The following is a 22,422-nucleotide window of genomic DNA, read 5'->3' as shown; positions in this document are numbered from 1 at the left end:
ATTGGGATTAAGTTAATTTTATTTTATAATTATTCTTATGCTAGCAGTGTATAGTATATAGAATATGTGACATTCTATCTGTCTCTATCTATAGATATAGCTATACATACATATATATACACACATATACATATATATGTATAGATAGATAGATAGATAGATAGATAGGTAGATAGGTAGATAGATAGATTTGGTTTGGAAGTAAGCATATGAGTTTTCCTTTTATGATTATTATATAGATGAAATGTATGCATTATAAATACATTTGCATATAAATAGTATGCTTAATAATAAAGGAAAAGAAAATCAAATATAAACAAGTAAAACAAAGAAAATATAATAACCATAGCCTCAGTTTTAAGGATAACCATATTTTGGAATAAATCTTTGGTGTGTGTGTATCAAAGAAAATTTTAAAGTATATAGACTTTAGAACCTGCTTTTTTTCACTTTGTACTCCATGAGCCTGTTATGATGTCAATAAAATTTGTTAATAGCATTGACTTAATGAATGAAGAATATTCTACTCTATGAATAATGGAGGTACCATTTATTTATTCATGACTGTTGGACATTTAACTTGTTTCAATTTTAATTTTTACTATAATGCCTCAATAAGAAATTTTAAATTTAAAGATTCTTACACATCCCTATTATTTCCTTAGGATACACACTTAAGTGTGTAATTGTTGGGTCAAAGTGAATTATTGTTTTCAGGGCTTCTTTTTAACATCTCCAGTTTCTGGTACTGTTGTTGGTAGTTTGATCACTCTTGCATCTCTATCACCATTTTAACTCACTCTTACTGAAGTCCACTTAAACTGAGAGTGAAATAGTAATACCTACTACTAAATGATTACCATTAATTGAATTCTATGGTGGGTCATTTGTGGAGCCTCCAAGATCTTCCTTCCAGGACTTTAGGATGTAGTCCTCCAGCTGCTGGGATGTTACCAATAACACCTCACTGCTAGCAAACCTGTTCTGAGAATTACTGGGGTTTGAAGACCCATCTTGCCAGTGTTGTATCTATGTCCAGGGAACAGCCAGCACCTGATGACTTGCGCATAAAATACAAACCCCTACTAGTGTGACAGGTTGAGGCTCTTTTCTGACTACTACCCTTCTTTCACTCCCCCCAGAGGTGTTCATCCTAAAAGCACTTCCTAATACACTGCCTCCCTGCTAATCTCTGTCTTAGAGCTGGCTTTCGTGGGAGCCCAACTTGCAACAAGGATCTACCATGTGACAGGTAGTGTTGTGCTTCATATCCATTGTCTCATTTAATCTATTATATACCAATATGAGATAAATGGTATGATTATTACATTCCCTTTACAGGTAAAATAAGCCCCAGCTATTTAAACAGTTTGTCCTAGAATAAGTCATCCAGCCATTGGAGCTAGTGTTCACCATTAGAAACCTGACCTCAAAGCCCATGTTCTGCACTCTACACCATACTTCTTCCAGAGTCAGGCTGAACAACACAAATTGATAACCTTGGTACATTATGAACACTGAATAACGTTCGTGCTTCCTTGTCCTCCAGGCCTGATTTAGAAGGTTTCTTCTCCTTCACATCTTCTCATTTTGATCTATAGTTAACTCTTTATATACCTATCAATTACTCTTCCTAGATTGTAAGTTTCATAAGGGCCATTAGTAACATCACGCCTAATCCATAAGGTACTCTAGGAGTAAACCAGCCTTCTCCTCTCACCTCACTACAGCTTCACTACATATCTAGACATACCACAGTTATTTTAGGTCTTTAAAGGGGCCACATTTACACTTGACTCCAGGTTTTCCCACAAGCTCTTTTTTCTATCTACCATACTGTTCCATCTCTTTGCTCTTTTCAACTCTAAAGAACCTTTATTTGTACAAGTCTTTCTTAATACTGAACATACTTATAATCACTAGGAAAACATTTATCTTCCTATTTATATTGCAGTGTCTACAGAGCAGGGATGAAGTCTATCTTTGTTAATAATATACTCTCAATGCCTCCTAGCATAGCAGGAGTAAAATCTCAGTTATTAGGTATTGAATGGAAGAAAACTAAAATAATTCTGAGATAAACTATACCCAAAATATAGAGAGTAATATGCAGCTTAGGATGTATATTTTATATGATAAAAAAATAAAGACTATCAGTCTCTGGTCCTCATTAAAGAAATGGCAATAATGCTTAATAAGTGTAATTAAAGGCTGATCTTCATATTTACTGGCTCCAGAGAGTTTTTCTAACATTTACATTTTCTCTTGTGCTTCACAGATTGATAAGGTAGGGAATACTTTTTCTTAATTTGTAGCTTTTGTTAGCGATTATATATAATTCTACATCTTTCCATTGAACCCTTAGAGTGGCTATATGATACTTCATTTATTTCTAGATATAGTAGGACTTAATTTCATTCTTTCAAGGGAAAATCGATTTCTCTGGGTGCTCTAGAAGTTTTTATGTTGTTTTTGGTGGTGTCATTGTGTGCGTGTATATGTATGTGTATGTGTATAAGAGAAGGCTCTCCCCTTTACACTGGGAGCCCCATAAAATAATAGATTCACCTTTACCTAGAATCATGATGATTCTAATTTAATATCATTAAACTCTAAATGTATTAAGAATTTCAAACCAATGCAGTAATAACTATCATTTGTTGAAATTTTTATATGAAAGCAAAGTGCTAACGGCTTTACAGAATTACCTTATTTAGTTTGTAAATAAATCCATGTGCCAAATACTAGTAACAGTGTTATATTACTGATATAAAAACTCTCAGTTCAGTGATGCAGTGGAAACAAGACTAAAATTCAGATATGCTCATTCTTTTAATCACTTTACTATGCTGTCTCAAAAGTGAAGAAAAGAGAAATGGAATAATGTTAATTGTATATAATAAATTGCATTTATAAATGTAGTCATTATATAGTACATGTGCTCTGGACAAGGAAGATCGGGGCCATGCATATAGAATAAGCTAGCCTCAATGATGAGATACTTTTAAGATGCATTAAAAGGAATTTATTCTTATACAATCTTCCTGTTCCTTATATAATGTCTTCTTTGTGGCAGTTTTAAATATGCATTTCTATAATTGCAAACGAAGTTTAATTTACCAGGCTTTAAAGGATTCAAAGCCATGTCTTTGGTTTACATTTTCCAAGTACAGTATTTTTACAGAAGATTTACAAAGAGATAACTGAATATATTAGCTTCTAAATAAAAGAGGATCGTGTATAAACATTCCTTAACTTTTTCATAAAATGAATTTCAAAGATCCTTTACTCTTTTTGAATCAACTATGCTAATGATAGCTGCTACTTTAAAATGTTTTATTTGTACTGAAATATTTGACTTTTCAAATTTTCATTTATATCTCTTAACAATGACATCTTTGGTAGGGTAGGTATGCATAGTCAAGAAAGGACACCCAGACTCATAAACCAAAGTATATATCAATGTGACATGGATTTATTTTTTAACATGCTGGACAGGTTGAGAGCAAATAACTCAGGATTGTAAATGGGCTTTGGCTTGGAACATAGATTCTAAATAGGGGCCAGTGAAATGAGCACAGGGTTTTAAAATAGAACTTATTGGCTAATGTACTCTAGTCTACCTAGTATGCAGCCCCATTTCTGAGAATGGCTCTAGAAAAAATTTCTGTCTTCAATTCTTATAAAAAATATTTCCATGTTTAAGTGATAAAAATCAATATCTTCATTGGTAATATTTCTAATGAAGTTAATCAGTAACTTCAAAGCCATTAAAAAATTAAAATGAGTATAAGACTTTAGAATTTTTCTTTAAAATAATATCTAGTGTTAAGTATCAACATTTTCACTTAACTAGGTTAAAATCCATACTTTAACAACAACAAAAAAAGATATACTTCATTTAATATATAACATAAGTGACATAGAAAAACTCCACTGGGGTATTTGATGCCAGCATTATAAAAAGCCCAGAATTCTTTACTTTCCTTTAATTTTGTTACTTTTCTTCTATATTTACTAGCTTTTGATGTACTTGGTATTTTTTGCTGTTCTGACTAGCTTAAGTGCCCTTGTCAACAGTTGAGTTGTTGAATGAGGAAAAGTGTTAGTTATAGTGTGAAAATATGGTGTGCTGTCAGAAAAGGACAAGCCATTAACTTGTGAATTTCAACTTCCAGTGTTCCATAGCTCAACGATAGATGAAAAGCTTCCCTTATGAATTGCTATTAAGAGGAACGTGGCATATGTATTTATGAGCTTTGTAATTATGCATGATACAAACCTTCATCATACAAAACTACACTTAAGGAGTGTGTGTGTGTGTGTGTGTGTGTGTGTGTGTTTTAAATACATCAAAGGCCCTATAACAATAAAATGGATGTTATTTTCAGAGATATAATTTGGAACAAGAATGCATTCTGCAAGAAATAACCTACAAAACCCCATGTCAAAGAAGCCCATTTTCAAATAATCTAGATAATTTTTTAAGTTGGGAACAATCATAGTAAATTATCTTACTGATACAATACATCTAAGTCAAATCTTTGTATAAACAGAATACCAGGGTGTACAGAGGTTCATGACCTCGTTTCAGAGTAGAGTGCCTGGAAACTGCATGATCAGTAGTCATTCAAAATGGGAAACATTACGTAAGTACAGGATGATTATGTGTTATTGTTCTGTTGCTCGAAACATGGCATTATCATTAGATTCCATGGTTATATGGAGATTATTCTAAACACGCTTAGAAACTTTGAAATATCTGTGGTATATGTAATTTCTATCATTTAAAGACATTTAGGAATCAAATATTATGTAGTTTTTTTAGGATTATTTTGAGCTCCTATTTAAATAATGTGAGATGGTATGAAAATAAGATTTTTTCATAAATTTCCCTGTAGAAAATCATAATGATATATACATTTTTAATTTAACCTTAATGGTCTAATGCAGTGTTTCTAAATCTTGGAACTATGAGCATTATGTGCTGCATAATTATTTCTGGTGGGGCTGTCCTGTACCTTTGAGTATTGAGTAGCATCCCAGTAATCTGTTCACTAGGACCAGTTGTGACAACAAAAAATCTCTCAACACATGCATTGCCAAATGTCCTACTGGGGTCAAAATCATGTCACAGGTTGAGAACCACAGGACTAAAGCAATGTGGGTTATTAAAAAAAAAAAAAAAAGCTGAAATAAATGTAAGGGAGTCTCAATTCTTGTTAAAATACCTTTAAATATGAAATCTCTCTCCTTCTCCCTGCCTCGTTGTTTTATCTGGAAGATAATGCTGGACTAGAATAAAGGTTTTTAAACTATGTTCTTTAAATGTTCAGGGCTCCCACAAATCCAATTTAAATTTTAATATGCTTTTTAAGTAATATTATAGTGTTAAAGTTAAAAGTTCAGAGAAGATGCTAATCGACTCTGATATATACCAAATATAATTTTCTAAACATTTATACCACTGAGTATTTTTGTGCTGACTTCAGAAATTAGGCTTCTTCTTCTCCTATATCTGCACATTCAATACTATTTCTTATAAATATATAATTGAGAAGAGTGCCATTCTGTATTTGATTTTTTTTTTTAAGAAAGTTATGTGCATGCCCAATCATCTATACTTGCCCTGAGAAACTCACTGTAAAACACATGAGAGCCTGCTAAAGTGCATACAGTTAATTCTTAGGCATATGTGCTCTTTGCTACCTAATTGTTAGTAGAAACTAGTAATATTGGAATATAATTGTATTTATTTGTCAGCTTTGAGTATTTTCTGTTATGTCATTGACCAGGAATGAGAAGTTATTGAATCTTGAAATTTAATACAAAAATCTTAAACGTCTTGATTTGTTTAAATCAACAGTGTCTTGAGGTTACCAAACGTCCTGAGAGAACCATTTCTATTTGCTTTGATTTATATGGATTCCTGTTCTTCAATATTGTGTAACTGAAAAAAGAAACAAGAAGAAATAAATTGGATTCTGAAACTGATATTCAGCTGCCATTGTTGCTCATGACAACCAATAGTTATATGTATTTAGCAAAACAGGTTCATTATTTTCATAGATTGACTTATATGTATATAGTTCATATTTGAACTTAAAAACGTATTCTAATAGAGCACCCATTTAATCTATTTTTGATATTAGAGGACTACTTAAGTTTAATGTGAAAAATAGTTCAATTTTAAACATCTTTAGACTTGAACAGTTCTAAGTTTCTAATATTTCTGTGTCAGAAGTTTATAAACTGTGAAGGTATTTGAAGGGGAAAAATTTTGCTAAAATCTTAGTTTATATGTAATTCTCTTATTAAAATGATTAAAAGCTACTTTCCCTGAATTTGACTGTTCTTAAAAATACAGTACAAAAACATATTTTTATCCAATCCATGGTAGTGGGTCCTTGTGTATGACTGATTCTTTATAAAATGGCTAAGTGACTTAGGCTGTGGTCTGCCCTATTTCGAATATCCTTTGCTACACTCTATAAATACTTACTGTGTTTTCAGAATTTAACTCCCAATTGTGAATAGATGCCAAAATAAACCATTTTCAGATATTATATTTGTAAAAACTAGAGCCTATAGCTAAGGATAGTGTGAATTATTTCTCCACAGGTGTCTTAGCAAGTATGGATGGTAAAATCTACTCCTGTTCCTCAACACTTTCTTTCAAGAGAAACACACTCTAGTGCAGTTTTCACCTTAAAATTCTCCTTAGGAATGTGAATAAATTGAAACCGCCTAAGGGAATGGATTATTGAATATTTTTTCACATAATATTAAAAACAAAAAGAGACAGTACTTTCAAGACACCGCAGTAAACAGTGTTAGTCTCTTAAGGGAACATCTATTTACAACTGCTATCCCCCACTTTTCTATAAAAGATGCAGGAAAATTTTTAAAAACTAGAAGCAGTAAGAAAATAGATATGTGCGCATGACACCAGGATATCATTGTGAACTGCCTGGAAAATAATGTAAACGGCAGTATGTGCAGTGGTTCAATGTCTAGGCTTTAGAATGAGGCATATCTGATTATGAATTCTAGATTTGTCTCTGTAATCAAGAATAGTGCTGTCTACTTTTTGTTGAGTTTTAATATGTTTTTGCTAAGGTCGTTGCATTTTCTCATCTACTTGTTACACACACCTATAATATAAGTGTTATTACTGCTATTATACAGATGATGAATCTCAATGAGCCTCAGAGAGGTTGTCTGATGCTACAAAGCTAGTTAATGACAAATTCAGGTTAGAGACAAGCTCTGCTACTTTCTCCTTCCCAAGACTTAACCAAGGAAGGATCAAAACAATTGGAGGAACAAAGGACTAAAAATATTATGGTGCAGGCCCCCGACTTTTTGGAACGGCAAATTATTTTTCTTACTCTTTTTCAACTCTGAACAAGTAATTAGTTTGTCTACAATCCAATCCAATACCTTTCTTAAATGCTTTACTCTATTCTTTCGCAATAATATTATGACATAGCAAGATAATTTCTCAACTTCTCATTTTCTCATCTTTAGAAGACGTTAAAACCAAAAATAAATTTAAAATGAAATTGTGTACACAATGCTTTTAATAAAGCCTGGAAATTAATAAGTTGTTACAGAAGACATCAATTACTGAGAGCTGACTGGTTCAGATTACTGGATATATGGCATTTAAGAGGCTCATAAGGAGATAATAATGACTATGAAATTTAGAATATATTCAATTGTGGAAGCTTGAGGAAAGAAATGGTCAAATTACTCATTTTCTTAAATTCTCTAGATCTAACAAATTGTTTAATCCACTCATTTTTCAGGCATTTATTGGCATCTATTACATGCTAAGAAGTAGGGAGATTTTTTTATGTGTAAGTTTCTTTATATACATATATACACATATATATACATATATATACATATTTATATATACATATACATATATGTATATAAAGAAACTTACACATAAACTTACATATGTGTAAGTTTCTTTATATATATATAAAGAAACTTACACATAAAAAAAAATCTTTTTATTCAAAACGACAATAGGAAGGATGATGAGGAAGCTGTATGGAGGTTATAGTATTCCTGGAGAGAGAGGTAATCTGTGGACTGCTTTACTCTCCCAAAAGCTAATGGAATAGAATCTCTAAAAGAATCACTTATGAAGATTAGCTGGGCCTGTAGAAATTGAAGACTGATATTTGGCTCCTATGTTGTATATCTATTTAGTCAACAGTCCTATTGACATGTCCTTGTACTATCTGCAGAACCTGAGATAAGTGAGAAGACATCCTGGGGCAAGAGCAGAGTGCCTGTGTCCCCATTATTTGGCATGATTAGGCTGAATGACTTTATGTTAGTTATCTGGGATTGAGTCACTTGGTCTACACCTCAGATAAAGGAATGTGTTATCAGGCAAGAAGACTCAGCAGCAGAAGACTATGAGGAAGATAATTGCCTTTCAACATTTGAGAAAATACAGGTGGGGTGGGAATTCAGTTTAGAACCTCTGAGTCTCAAAAATCAGGGAAATTTGAAGTGGGAGGATACTTTGAATCCCTCAAAAACACCCACTCAAGCACCACAGAAGGGTTGGCATTTGGTCATTTATCCCAGAAAGGAAACTGAGTACTAGGCAGTGTAGCAAGAGAAACGAGACATTGACCAGGAGAGGCTTGTCACCTGACCTTGTTGAGTAAAGAAATGTTTACCTTTTCTACCTACTCTCCCTGTCACGATAGAAGAAGCTAGAGACTAGAAGAGAAAGTGAAATTTCATAGCCCAAGGATCCCTTCTTTCCTTTATTACAAACAGCTTGGACCTCTACTTTAGTTTGTAATTAGGGGAGAGGAAGAAATAAAGCTTTAAATAGCTATTGAGATTAAAATTAAAAACAAAACAAAACAAAAAAAGGGGAATGGGTCTTAATTTACCATAATGAGATTTGTGTAATTGAAAAGCTATGAATTCAGTTCAGATGTCATTATAGAGCTACCAAGTGATATTTTACCAAGCACAGTTATAACAATGATGGTTATTAGAAGAAATAGACCCTCTTAATATTATAAGTTAATGAGTTCAATATTATAGCTATGATGAGATCTGCATATTGTTTAGACACCATCTCTTTCAGTAATACAATAGCAACTTTCATCTTTGGCAGATATTTTGCTTTTTTTGTCTTTTAAAATGAGATCTAAAGTCAAAGTCTGAAACATTGGTTAGAGGCCTCGCCTAAATGACCCCTTAAAAACAGAGTAGCCATTTTAATTTTAATAAACAAATACAGTTATTGTTTTGTTAGAATGCCTCAGAGGATCTAACAAATGCAAAATAATCAAAGAAATTCAAAGGTAAGTTGACTCTTCAATGAGCCATGTTGCATTTTAAGATGTACTATAACCAATTGATGATTTATAGGTAGACCAAAAAGGAAAATTTCATGGGGTGTCTCAATAAATATTTGTTGAGTGAAAGAAAGCACTCCATACCTTTGCATTAGGAATATAGCAAAAATTACATTAGTTGAAGAAAAGAAAAAACAAACCAATAATAATAATAATAATAAAAGTAATGACGTTAGGATTAGTGTTATTCCCTATGGTTGCTCTCTGCTCATGAGGTCACTTAAACCATCAGAATTAGCACAGAACTTGGACAGCATAAAGAATGGCCATCCCATAACATTTTTAAAATTGTTTAAAACATAGCAATCATTTAAACCGACACTTTACCCAAAGAACAATTTTAATGCATTAAAAACATAGAACAGGCAATGAGGAGGAAATATTGAGGAGTGGTAAGTGGAATGTACATTTTTCTTTTGTGCATTTATGTCACAACTAAATGTACTATATCTACCTGACATTTCAGTTTTGCCTTCTTTTTAAACAAATACTGTGTCTGTTCCAAACAACAGTGAACATTTCTAAGTTTTAAAGTTATTCTTTAATGATGGGCATCTGATGATCAATGTGTAATTAATAATAACATTTTATACTTAGCAATATTTATCAGAAATGATTAAAATGTTTTAAAGGCTTTTATTTATAACATTGTGGGGCAACGGTTGGCATTATAATTCTTTTTCTTTTCTAATCTTTGGGGAAAAAACTGGAGTAGAGAGAAATGAAATCTTTTTAGCTTCTTAGAAGAAAGGCAGTATGTAAATATACATTATCAGTAAGTGATTTGTTTTTAATTCATTTTGTGAATTAAAAACAGCTGTCAAAAGAAATACAGTAGTGACTCTCAACTCTAATTTTGAAAAATGAATCATTTATTGTTATTTCTTTGGTGGCAATGGTGATGATGATAGGAGAGTCCTCCCAATTTGGTGAAATCAACATGTATAAGAAAACACATTAACTTTTTTTCTTCATTTCAATGAAACATAGTTTCTAGAAGAAAACCCGCATTCAGAAAATTAAAATTAGCATAAGTATTACGGATTTATTATCTTTGTTCATAACTCTCACTTTGTAATAGTAAATTCATTACGTATTTTAATAAACACATTGTCAAGTTCTAAATTTAATTAGTATTGAGTATACTTAGAATGGGCCTTTTTTAATATAGTTATTATAGGCTTTTTTACACCAACGATCTGTCTTGCTGGAAATCATACATTTTTTGGATCCTTCATTCAGCTTTTGGAGTTTAATTTTCTACATTTTCCTATTATAATAGAATTATACAAAGAAGGGATTTAGTAATAAAAGCTGGAGTTAACTATCAAACTAGGTGCATTATTGTCATTTAAGGAGAGCAAAGATGATTAGCAAAGGGGAATGGTTTGGGCTTCATTGAAACTGGAACTGGCAGAAGGGTTGTGAAGTGGAAAAAAGCACATTTCTACGACAAATTTGATTGAGCTCTCTTTTAACCTCTGAAGGGCACTGGAGATCTTTTTCATTCTCCCTTCATTTGTAGAAATTAGTACAATGCCTGGCACCAAAGAAATATTTATTGTATAAGTAAATTCAAACTTATACTTTGATATCAAGCCAGTCTCAGTATATAATTTCTTCCCCTAAGTTTTCAGTTAAGTCCAAAGTGGAATTAAATTTGCTTTAACATCTACTTTATGATTATGTGGAGATAATCTAATACTTCTAGAACTCATTTTCCTTATATCTATCTCTTAACATTCATTAATTATTTGATTCAAAAAGATTGTACTAACTATATGCAGATATTAGTGCTCTCATTCACGTTTGTAAAGTGCTTACAATTTAAATACATAAAAGTTATAGGCATCATATAAATCTGTGGCAGGTTAATCTATTTAAAACTCTGAAGATATAGGATAAAAGACAACTCTATTCCCTTTTTCGAAATTAGATAGAGCAAATTTGAAAAAAAAAAAATGTAATAAGTTGATTCAGGAAACTTTTTCTTATTTTCACTTTTTATTTTAAGGCTTCAATACTTGTCAAATATATTTTACAAATTTCCGCTTAGAGAATAGGTATTTAAAATTAATGCAAGAAGCAAATAAAACATTATAGGGACTGGATAGTTCAAATAGAAAATAGTTTAACTGAGGCAATTAACACTTTCTTAATTAGTATAATTAATAGGAATAGTTGGGTATGAGATGGGTCCAATGTACTCTCATGGATATAAGTGAATGCCAGAGATTTTACTAATTATCAAGCATAGAATAAATTCCAAAAATGATATTTAATTTTATTTATTCATAATTTCTGAAATTTAACTATTTTATATAATGAATAATCAAGGTAACTGAAGAAACTTATTTAAGAGATTAAGAAACTAGTTTTCTGGGACAGGCAGAATAATGTTCCCACCCCACCTCCACTGCTCCAAAGATGCCCATGTCCTAATCCATGGACCTGTGAATCTGTTACCTTACCCGGCAAAAGGAATTTTCAAGATGTTATTAAAGTTAAGGATATTGAGACAGGGAGATTATCCCGGATAATTCGGAAAAGACTAATCTAATCATGTGAGTTCTTAAGAGTGGAATTGTTCCTGGATATAGTCAGAAAAGAGATGTGATTATAGAAGAAAGTTAGGGACTTATAATGTTGCTGGTTTTGATAATGTAAGATAGCTGTCATGAGCCAAGAAATGTAGGCTGCCTCTAGAAGCTGCAAATGGCAAGAAAAATAAATTGTCCACTAGAGCCTCTAGAAAGAGACACAGATCTGCTGAAATCTAGATATTAGCCTAGAGAGACCTAGGTCAGATCCCTTCCCTACCAAATGGTGAAGTAATAAATTTGTGTTCTTCTAAGCCACTAAATTTGTGGTAATTTGTTACAGCAGCAATATGAGACTAATACAAATTCCAAATTGGATTGTATTGATTCTTGCTAATTATTGGTCGTAATTTATTTATTGAAGAGTCAAGGTCAAATCTGTGCTTAGAAATTATAGTATTTAATAAAAATGTAAGAACAAGTTTTTCCTTACAGGTGGTGATATTAGAGCAGTATACCCTATAAAATAAAAGAAGGAAAAACAGAATTGACAGTTGTTTCTGATCCGGGTACTTGTTAAGTGTTATATCATTAATTGTAATAATAATGGTTTTGGATTTTCATTTAAAAGTGAGGATAGTGAGTCATAAACTTAAGTCAAATTCTCAATTTCCAGAAGGTTATTATTAATATAATTTACATTCTAAGGAAGGTTTTAAACTTACCATTTCATGGCTTTATAATAATTTCTATTCTGACTGTAATTCTTGAACTCTTTCCTTCCCACTCAATTTGCTGCTTCTAATCATTTATGGGACAGGGGAATTAGAAGAAATAATTTTCTTAGAGTTGGATGTGAAAATAGAGTAGAGTAACAATGAGGACATGAAGGTCAGTCTAAGAATGAAATTCATGAGCTTCAATGGATGAACTTTTTATATTCATATTCATGATATGTGAACTGTGCCAGGTTTTGGACCACTGTACACTGTTATTAATGTCCCTGTAATGGCAGAGACAAACCCATTGAAGAAGCTAAAGTTTTGGTGTTACAGACTGCATGTTTATTTTTCCAAAAATTTCATATGTTGAAATCTTAACCTTCAATGTGATGGTATTAAGGAGATGGGGCCGTTGGGAGATGCTTAGGTCATGAGAGTGGAGCCCTCATGAATGGGATTTGTACTTTTATAAGAAGAAACTTAACAGCTTGCTCTCTGTCTCTCTTTCTCTCTTTCTGCTCTCTGACATTGAAGATACAATGAAGAGATAGCCATCTGCAAACCAGGAATACTGCTTTCACCAGACATCAGATATGCCAGCCCCTTGATCCTGAACTTCTCAGTCTCCAGATCTATGAGAAATAAAGGTTTGCTGTTTAAGTTTGGTTTGCAGTCTATGGTATTTTTGTTATAGCAACCCAAACAGACTAAAATAGTTGTCAAGATCAGATAAAGGGCATGTTAATAAAATTATGCATGTGGTATGATTGAGGTCAAGGGTAATTTAATTTTCTAGGGCTGCTATAATAAAGGACTACAAACTGGATGACTTAAAACTGGGTGACTCTAAACCTGTACTTTCTGCTATGAAATGAGGATAATAATGTTGCTGAACCCACGGTATCATGGTAAGGATTCAAAAAGGTATATTTATCACAGTTCTATAGGCTAGAGGTACAGAATCAGGGTGTCAGCTGGTCTACACTTCCTATGAAACTTGCAGGAGAGAAACCTTCCTTGCCTTTGTAATTTCATGTAGTCCAGTTCCTTATCTTTTGGCACTATAACTCCAATTTCTGCCTCTGTATTCACATGACCATTTCTGTGCATGTGCGTGTCTTCACATGGCATCGTTCTCCTCTCTGTATATATTTGTGCCTCAATATGCCTTTTCTTATAAGGGCACTTGCCATATTGAATTAGGACCCACTCTAATGGCTTCATTTTAACTTTTTCATATCTGCAAAGAATTTTTTTCCAAATAAGATTACATTCACAAGTATAGAGTTTAAGACTTCAACATATTTTATTGGGGGATACTATTCAACCCATAACAAGGGTGATGGACAGGTTCCAGGAAAAACTGAGAAGAAATATTCTTCAGGTCAACTAGAATCCAAATGTCCAAAACTTGAGAAAGCATTTTGTAGGAGGAATTCCAAAATAAACTTTTCGATGGGTTTGGAAACCATGGTACTCCTTGTGGCTCTTATATGCTAGATGTCTGAATGAAAATCTGACACCTCATTTTTATTTTATATTTTTGATACTCTCCTAGTTTTTGATTGTTGGTTAAATGATCTCTAGATAAGTAGGATCATATATTTGACTATCATAATAAGAGAGAAGAATAAATATACATTTAATTTAGCTATAACAAAGAGCCTCAGATTTTTCATAAGGACTGAGGTTGTAATTGGACAGAAAAAAAAGGATGGATACAGGTGAGTAACAGGAAGGGAGTATGTATCTTAGGCAAAAAATAAACTCTAAACAGAATAAAAGGACCAGGGGAGGACATGGAAGGAAAACTTAGACAAAAAACTCTGAATAAAATCTTTCTTTTTAACTTCAACAATAACATCATGGATTTTTCACAGAGCACAAATTGTATTTCAGATAATCAAAATTTAACTACATGGTTGTGAAAATATCACTGTGAATTATTAGGCCATCAGCTCAGCATGAAATATAATCCTAGAAAAATATCAAGGATTGATGTACATTTGTCATCATCTTCAAGTCAATAATGATATTCTAATGAGTTTTATTTTTATCAATAAAAGATATGTAAAAAAAAACTCCATAAGAATAAACACATTCAGAAAAAAAAAATGACTATGTAAAATTTTATGTGTAAACCCTTGATCAATGTTTAGAATACAAAGAAAGTATATACAATAAAATTATTTTTATGATCTTATTTGTACTCCTTAAACAAATAAGTCAAACAAGTACACTCTTTTTTCTTTCTTTCTGTAGAGAACCCTCAGAAAATGATCAACTACAATTGGTCAGCTTATTCTAATTTTGTGAATTTTGTCTCCACTTATTTCTTTTTTAAAATGTTTGCTTCTGGAAAACCATATATTTCACCTATGAAATTTGCTTTTACAATTAAACTTGGGAATTGTGGAGCTATTTACTTCAATTTGCTATTAGCAAGGCACTTGCAAAGCCATCATTCCCAAATTGCAGTAAATTTATCTTGAATTTAAAAATTTACAAACTTATTTCACATCTATTTTCATAACATTCAGTAAGTCCTGTATTTTCTGTTTAGCCTAATAGCTAATAGCTTAGTATCTGAAGTCAGAATGCAGTTTCAATTTGACCTCTAAACCTGTTCTTTCTGCTATGAAATGAGAATAATGTTGCTGAACTCACAGTATTGTAGTAAGGATTCAAAAAGGTATATTTATGAGGCATGTATACCAGTGCCTGTCATATAATCAGCAAAAAAGAAATGTCACCTACTAATATTTTGTTAAATACATTTTCAGAATCAACTATAATTTTAATATTTCTAAGTAAAATATTGCTCCTGTTTAAAAAAAAAAAACAAAATAGAGGGGAAAAAAATACATAAGTAAAGAGTAGACCAAGAGAATAAGGCAACACAGATGGAAGAGAATGAGAAAAGGTTTTTTGCAATAAACCATCACAACTTCTATCATGAGCAACAGCTCTCATTTCCTCTAGAATATTCCATGTGATAGATACATTCAAAAGCACAGGGCACCAAAAACATTACTTTTAAGATAACTCTCCTTTGCTTGTTTTGAATTATTAAACACCATATATGCAGCATAGTAATATCTCTTAAAATTTATCTTTTTCTGTATTTATTTCTTGCACATGCACAGCTAATACACACTTCTTTCTTTGAAAATGACCTTACAAAATCCTTCCTCATCAAACTGAATAGCTCCTGTCCTATTAGTTGAATAGTTCTTATCCTATTTTTATCATGATAAAAACATATCTGGCAGTAAACAAATTCTATATACGGTAGGGGAGTGGCAGAACAGGAAGCTTCTTTATTCTACAGAGAAAATGAAAAGTAGGCTCAAACATTACTCGTTTTATTCAGACTGCTTTTGAAACAACATTTTAGAATGAAAAGATGAATGTTTAGGTCGTTTTGTTAATCTGGATCTAACCAGGTAATGGAAACCACCTAAATAAGTAAACAGAATAAGGCAGAGAACTGGTTTTTCAAGTGAAAGAAAAACTAAGAATACAAAATTAAAAGAGTGGAAGAGCCCAGAGATTAGCAACATCGAGTAACTACAATGACCCCTAGGCTGGATGCATAAAGGGAGGAGAAGGTTTTAGGGCCCCAGGCCCAGTGTAGACAGGAGAAAGTAGAATACCTAGTGGTGTTTATCTGATAGAATTTGCATCCACACAGGAGACACAACCACTCCACATAATGGAAGATGGAAAGACAGGAGGAGGAATTCATCTATTTCCTCTCTACCACCAGATAACAATCTTTCAACAATACCTTCCATGGGCTATACTTAAGTGGAAGTCAGCAGCCTAGAATCCTTAGGAAATACAGCACCAGCCACCCCATAATACATACCAGAGTAAAGAAAAGAGCAGGGGTAGATGTAAGGACTCAAGGGCCAACAAGTACTGAAAGGGTAAGTGTTAGAGAAAACTGTCATGCGGATTGATGAATACAATAATTGTATCAAAATTTAGATGGAAGGATGGAAGGGGGAGGGAGGGAGGGAGAGAGAGAGAGAGAGAGAGAGAGAGAGAGAGAGAATGAGAGAGAGAGAATGAGAGAGAGAACAGATAGAACAGCAAGAAAAGCAAGCAAACCAGAAAAATCTATCCTGGGTGATAGTTAACAGCATGAATATGTTTCAAAGGAAGGCTTATTTGCTTTGATGTAGGTTTAGCAACATTAACTGTTACAACGATTTACAAATTAAAAAAAAAATCTGTTTATTTTGTGGCATTTGTGTTATTTCTTTCTGAGAATTTTCTAATAAAGAATATTAAGTGACATATTACCAAATCCCTTCCAAACACACTCATAGGTATGACTTCATGTTCAGTAATGTCTTTATTTTCACAAATTATAGTTTCTTTAAAAACAAACAGTAACATCAACAGTAACCCTTTGGTTCACTTTTACTTAAAGATCCAATCTGTAATCCATGTTGTTCCATTTCAATGCATAATACATATTCTTTGTTTACTTGTGGTGGAACATATTTCTGCCTTCTCAGCTTATTCATTGGAAATTCAATTGCATTTTCTTTCATATAGTATATATTTACAGTTTTGAAAATCTGGATTATTACAAACTGAGCATTATAGTTATTTTTATTCATAGAAGAGTTAGGAAGCCTGCCTCAGAGTCTGCTCTATCTAGAAATATAGTTGATGAGGTCAAAGTCATCATATGTCCGTCCCATCATTTTGAGATCTCAAACTGATTCTCTGGCAGTTTTCAGAAAATACTTAATGCCTTTTGAGAGCATCCTTAGACCAGTTTGGTCACACACTAAATAATCCAAACCAACATAAACTATTATTTTAACCTTTATAAATCTCTGTTTTCTCACTTATAATTACTGCCAGTATTAAACATGACATTATACATATGTTCTCAATTGAGATTCGTGTCTTTCTTTAGATTCTATTTTTATAGAAAAGACATTCAGTGTCTTAGAAGGCTCTGGATTCTCTGTTATGGTTTTGATTCTCTTCTTGTGAATGTCAGACTTTTTTTTTCCTAGCCTCTCTCCACTTTAAACTTATTCTCTCAGTTCTATAATGGATCATTCAATAATTTAACCATGCAAAAAAACATCTAAATAATAACAGGTTGGGTCTACATGAAGACTAAGAAGTTTGAAAAATAATGTATTTAATGTGTATCAGTTTTACTACATGGACTTTATAACATTAATTTTGGCTGGTTAGACACCATTTTTTTCACCTTATGATGGTTGTATAAGCCTAGGTTGTCAAATTAATGATCTCAATATGAGACAATATTATATATTCTTTATTATCTCTAAGAAATCAAAAAGTGATGCTATTTCAAAATTTTGAAAATAATTTAATTATTAAGAATTTTCCTCTGTTTAAACATATAGTAACATTTCTTTGGATAATTCTTTAGTCTTTCATGATGATTTCCTCTAGGTTTACAAATAGTAACAATGCCAATGGAGAAAATGAGGTATATTTAATTATTTTCTGTATTGGTCAGACTATAAGTTTGTGGAAACCAGAAGCACTTCTAAATATGATATTGCTCATTTATATAGGAAAAATAGAGTGAATTAAAATATGTCAAAAGCCACTTCCCTGTCCCCTCATGGCCTAATCATATAAATTGATCGTGCTTCGAAACATAAACTTATTTATTGGTTTAAATAGTATTTATACATACCAATAAATGCACAATTTAATTACTGCATTCCTTATGCTTTGCTGCTGTTACATCTGTGATTTTCTTTTCTTACTATATAAGCATAATGTGTCAGCCTCTGAGAATGAACATGAGGTCAATTACTACTATTTAACCTGGATTTCATAGTTTCTTCCATGCTACCAATCATTGATGGGGACAAGTTAGAGTGACTTTTAAAGTATGATAAAGAGGTGTCTAAAATAAAAAAAAAAAAAGATTTTTAAAAGCCTCGTTGAAATACTTTATTGTTTTTAATTAAAATGATTATATAATAATATTAAGCAGCTATTATGTGCAAGGTGTTGGAGGATGCAAAATAAATAATGTTCATGGTAACAGTTTATGTTCACAGCACCACTGAAGTCTTTTTGTCATTATTAGTTTCAAATATACAGTATATTGCTTAGACATTTATATAGTTTATAAAACAATCTCCCTAATTGTTTTTCCTCTCCTCTGGCTCTTCACCTAGCCATTCCATTAATGCTAACCGCATTCTCTATGCCATGCTCCCCATCCCGTGACCATCTATCAACTACTAATTTGTACTTCTTTAACCCTTCACCCCATTCTCCCAGCCCCCACATCCTATCCTCTCTGTCTGTCACAAATTGTCCTCTATATCTATGAGTCTGTTTTTGATTAATTTGTTCATTTTGTTCCTTAGATTCTGCATATAAGTGAAATCATATGGTATTTATTTTTCTCTGTCTGACTTATTTCATTCAGCATTTTTTTTAAAGGTAGATGATAGCAAACTATAATACAGAGCAGAATTTTAAAATATTTATTGACCTCCAAAACTTATGATGGAGGCATAGAGGGAACACAATTTGACATTAGAAAAAAATATCATGGAGAAGAGAGAAATTGTTTTAGGTTCTTTAGGTGAATTATTTTAGGAATTGGAAAATGGGAGACAAGATCTCAGATTGAAAGAAAAGCTTGGGCAAAAGTACGAGGTACAAAAAGGACTCAAGCAAGCAGAAGTCATTGAAATACTGGAGAAAAATGCTTGAGGGCAATAAATAATGAGACTGGAAAGACAGTCTGGGACAAACTCATAGAGACTGGCATCCCATTGAAAGGTTATCTGCTCTATGTTCTCATCTTCCTGCTTCCCAACACGTATCCATGTGATCAAGTAAGAATGGCTATATGTCCAGGCTATGAGAAATCAGAATGGATTCTCAAACTGTAAGTGCCCAAATAGAGCCATTCTGAAAATATATCATAAGTTTTAACTATATAAATATAGTAACAGTTTTCAGGGGTTTTTTTTTTTTTTTTTGAGTGTATATAAAAATTGTCGAATTTCTTAGAGTCAAAATTTTATTCATTATTAACAAATGCCTCAATAATGAATAATAGCTTGAATGTCTAACAGATGTTTCATATCAAGGTGTCAAATGCAAATGATGTTCTCTTCTCACCCAAATCTGCTTATTTAGTTACTAGAACAAATAAGATCATGCCAACTCCATCTTTCCATTTTTTTAAATAATAACCCTGGCATCATCCTTAACTCTTTTAATGCTTTTTTTAACTCATCTCCAAATTCTGTTAGCTCCGCATTCAAAATCTGTTAAGACTCTTATTAAGATTATTACTTCTCACCAGCTCCACAGCCACCATCCCTGGATTTTTCCTTGGATGTACTTCCCTCCTAAAAGACCTTTGTGCCTCTACCTATGCATTTTAGGCATCCCCAACACATCACTAGAGTTTTTTGTTTTTGTTTTTGTTTTCTTTTTTTTTTTAAGCACAGGTAAATCCATACTATACCTTGGTCTAAAACCCTGGAAAAAAAGTCTCTGATTGTTAATTCTGTATCACCTTGCCTGAGCCACAAGGTGCTTAATCTTTTGGTTGAAACATTATTCTAAGTGTGTATTTGAGGGTTGATTTAGATGAGATTAACATTTGAACAGGTAGGCTAAGGAAAGCCAATTGCTTTCCTTAATGTAGGAGAGCCTCATCTAATCTACTGAAGACCTGAACAGGGCAAAAAGGCTGACTGCTTGAGTGGGGACATTGACTTGGTCTTTTCCAAGTTTTGAACTCAAACTGAAGAATCAGGTCTACTTGGTTTTTCAGCTTACAGGCTTTACGACTGGAACTTACACTGTTGGTTCAGAGGACTTTGAACTTAGAATAGAACCATATTATTGGCTCTCTTAAATTTGCAGTTTGGTAATTGAAGATTTCAGGATTCTTCTGCCTCCATAATCACGTGACTCAATTCCATATATGTGTGTGTGTGTGTGTGTGTGTCTGTGTGTGTGTGTGTGTCTGTGTGTGTGTATTCTGGCTCTATTTCCCTGGAGAAGCCTGACAAAGACAGATTTTGGTACTAAGAATGGTTTTAGAGGAACAGAATTGTAAGAATGAATTTTCTGAATTGGTTCTGGGATTTCTAGAATTGGCTCTTTAATCTCATTACATTTAAAAATGCTAATAACTCGTTTCCAGTAGTAAAGACATCATCGATATTATGTGGTTTGATCTAGCAATGGAGACATAAAATATCATCATTGGATACTTCAACCAGTTATAAGCAAGAAGCTAGGTGACGTTGCATATGATACTTTCAGCTGGCAAGAGTACACTGTCTTACTTCACTGTCTTATTTCAAGGCTTTAAACTCCAGCCCTGTCATAATATAGTTTGCAGGGATCTTGATTTCCTTTCCCTTCCACAAGATATTACAAAATTCTATGACATCGATAATATTATGCTGATTTGACCTAGTGAGCAAATAGAAACCACTCTAGACTTTTGGTAAGAAATGTGCATGCCAGAAGATAAAAAATACACAGCAGAAAAATTCAGGGGTCTTCTATATCAGTGAAATTTTTAGAGGTTCAGTAACATAGGACATGTTGAGATATCCTTTCTAAAGTTGTTGCATCTGGCCCCTTCTACACCAGAAAAACAAGCTCAGTGCATTGGGCCTCTCTGGAATCAAGAGAACATGTTCCACATTTGGGTGTATTACAAATTTATATTACAAATGAGTCCCATTTATTGAGGGACTCAAAAACTACTAGTTTTGAGTGGGACCCAGAAAAAGAGAAGTCCCTGGAACAGGTCCAGGCTACTGTGCAAGATGCTCTGCCCCTTGGGCTATATGACCCAGCAGGTCCAATGGTGCTTTAAGTTTCAGTGGTGCATAAGGATGCTGTTTAGAGCCTGCAGCAGGCTCCTATCAAGAATCACTGTGAAGGCACTTAGAATTTTGGAGCAAAGTTGTGCTGCTCTCTGCAGATAACTATTTTCCTTTTGAGAATCAGCTCTTGCCCTACTACTGGGCCTGAGTAGAGACAGAACACTTAAACCTGGGCCATCAACTTACCATGTGACTTAAGCTGCCCATCATGGGCTGGGTGTTATCTGACTCACCAAGTCATAAAGTTTGTATGACTCTATCATCAAACAGAAGTAGTATACATATGGTCAGGACCTAATGGGTCCTGAAAGCACAAGCAAGTTATGTGAAGAAGTAACCCAAATGTCCATAGTTCCCATTGCTGCTACACTACCTTTCCACTCTCATTTGGCACATATGACATCATAGGAAGATCTCTCCAGTCAGTTGACAGAGAAAGAAAAGACCTAGGCCTGGTTAACAGATGGTTCTGTACACTATGCAGCCATCACTAGAAAGTGGACAGCTGCAGTATTATAGACTCTTTCTGGAACATCCATGTAGGATGGTGGTTAAGGGAAATTTTTCCAGTGGCAAATCTTTAAGTAGTACACCTGGTTGTTCACTTTACCTGGAAAGAGAACTGGCTACATGTATACTTATAAAACTTGTGGTGTGGACAAAGCTTTGGCTAGATGGCCAGGGACTTGGATAGAACATGATTGCAAAATTGGTGAAAACAAAATTTAGGGAAGGAGGATGTGGATAGACTTCTCAGAATGGCCATAAAATATAAAGATATTTGTGTCTCACATAAATTCTTACCGAAGGGTGACCTCAGAAAAGGAGGATTTTAATAATAATGTGGATAAGAAGACTATTT

Source organism: Pteropus alecto, unplaced genomic scaffold (genome assembly GCF_000325575.1).
Source record: "Pteropus alecto unplaced genomic scaffold, ASM32557v1 scaffold5, whole genome shotgun sequence".
Lineage (NCBI taxonomy): Eukaryota > Metazoa > Chordata > Mammalia > Chiroptera > Pteropodidae > Pteropus > Pteropus alecto.
Note: the sequence above shows the minus strand (reverse complement) of the source record.